Here is a 2,437-nt window from a genome sequence, read left to right as displayed (position 1 = left end):
TCTAGTGGTGTTCAGCCATGGATCCGGTCTTAGAAAACATGCTATCAGATTTTTAAGACTCTGGGTGTATATATATATAGACAAATTGCTTTCCAAAAGCACTGTCCCAATTTGTGCTATGGATAATAATAAACTACAATAGCAATTGTAGCAGTGTATAAAAATGTAGATAAAATATAGGTACAGACACACAGATATGTAGAAATAAAGATATAAATCTGTCTGGGAGAGAAATGTATCACTTTGATGGATGCAGGGATGTCTCATATTCTCCGTTCATCCCAATTCCTGCTTTCAGTAGTAAGTACTCCTTTCTGATTTACCTAAAAGATACGTAAGTTTCAGAATACCACTGCAAGTTGTCTGCTATGGACATCACTTTTGCACACATTTCACAACATAGAGACATCAAAAGAAATTCTGAGGGTTTTACTATATTCTAATTGATATTGTCCAACTGCTCCCCTATTATCTAGCTCTAAAGGAAGTTCACTTGCCTCTAGGTTCACAAATTCTCAGGCCCACCCATTTATTTTTTTTTTTAATTCACACAGTAAATAGCATTCCAGCAAACCAAATGTTTCTCTCTTTCTCCTCTAAATTCCCACAAATTGGTACCACTCATAGAATATTTCCTCCACTATTGCCGTGGCAACTCCAAGGAGTTTCTCCTGGATTAGGCTCTCCTCAACCCAGTGGCCAGGTCAACACTCCTGAAACCTAACTGATCATTTCAAGCCCTCTCAACCAGAAGCATTTCATGACTCCTCACTAACCTTCAGGTAAAAATCTGAATATTATTTTTTTCAACCCAAACTTCTTTCTCCTTCTTCTCAGAGAACTCCTGTTCCAGCAAATCCAAGTCCTCAGCTCCCTATCTACACCTTTCACTTCTCCACCTCACTCCTTGATTCAATCTATCTGGTTGGTCTAGAAAGTTCTATCTCATCTACATAATGATAATAACTATTATGTGTCCACTATCTACTTTATGCCATGAACTGAGTGTTTCCAAATGTTATATTTTTTACTTCAATCATCACAGCCCCTATTTCACATATGAAACTGCAGCAGGCTTGTTTGTCCAAATTCACACGACTCAGATTTGGAGTTCTGTTGGTCTTCAGAGTACCTGTTACTTCAACTCAAATACATTTCATGGTTCAGATATTACTTGTTTTTAAATCTAAATTACTACCAAATTCATGAAGTCCTTTCCAGCTTTCCAGTTAGATGCGATTTCTCACTCTCTGTGTTAATGTAAATCTTACTCTGTATCTTTACCACACCATTAATTGTGTTACTTCTTAATGTATTTAGGTAATATGCATTTTTTCACTTATTTATCCATTCATATTTCATTGATTTTAAGCCTGCTAAATGACAAGGACTTAGCTAGACATCTGGTCTATAAAACAAAATAAACATGATACATGTTCTCAAAAAACATACCATTTAGTTGTGAAAACAAGCATTAAGTCAACCCAAAATAAATATATAATTATCCGTTTTAACTAATGCTGTGAAGCAAAAGCATGAAGTACAATGAGATAATGAGAAAAGCTGTGTATGGGGGACCAGAGGGGGGGACATTTTTCAGAGTTGGCCTGGGTGAGAAAGTAAAATGTCAGCCCAGACATCAAGAAATTGTGTCTTGAAAATGTCAAGAAAATGAAAAGAAATTAGCCAAGTGAAGAACGGGAGGGTGGAGGGACAACATTCTAAGCAGGAGGGCAAGCACAGGCAATGGTTCGTAATCAAAGAAAGACTGTGTTTTCCAAGAATTAAAAGAAAGTCATTCAAGGATTCAGTATAGAGTATGCAATCGTCTATGTCAGGGGTCGGCAAACTGCGGCTCACGAGCCACATGCGGCTCTTTGGGCACATACATGTGGCTCTGAAGTAAAATTGAAAATGAAAATAAAACTATCATAGTGTCATTTATAAAATTTTTAAAGGATACTATTCACATAATCGTGATTTCATTTGTTTTATGGCTCTCGAATAACTTTTAAATTGTTGTGAAAGCCAGGATTGGCTCTTCTGTCTCAAAAGTTCGCCGGCCCCCTGGTCTATGTAAATGAAGCCTCATTGGGATTTTGCAATAATGTCCTGAGGTCAAAATGCTATGAGTAAATCGATGGAGTGGAAAAGTAGCATGGCATCTACACACACCTATTTTATCTTTAATATATTTTTAACTCCACGATGCCTAATACAATTCTTTGAGGCTATCAGTGTTTTAAGGTTTATTCTCTGAGAAAGAGTGAATTAGTGTATCTATCTTCTGAAACATATATGCTTTATCATCATAACCATGTTATAGTTTTGGATCATTATACCAACTCTCACTGGAGACTATGTGTGAAATTCTGCACCTTTTTTGTTTTTTTCCAAGTGATATTTCTTTAGTTGTTTTTAGTCAAGTTTGGATCTT

This window comes from Hipposideros armiger, unplaced genomic scaffold (assembly GCF_001890085.2).
Source record: "Hipposideros armiger isolate ML-2016 unplaced genomic scaffold, ASM189008v1 scaffold_109, whole genome shotgun sequence".
NCBI classification, from domain to species: domain Eukaryota; kingdom Metazoa; phylum Chordata; class Mammalia; order Chiroptera; family Hipposideridae; genus Hipposideros; species Hipposideros armiger.
This window is presented reverse-complemented; position numbering follows the sequence as displayed.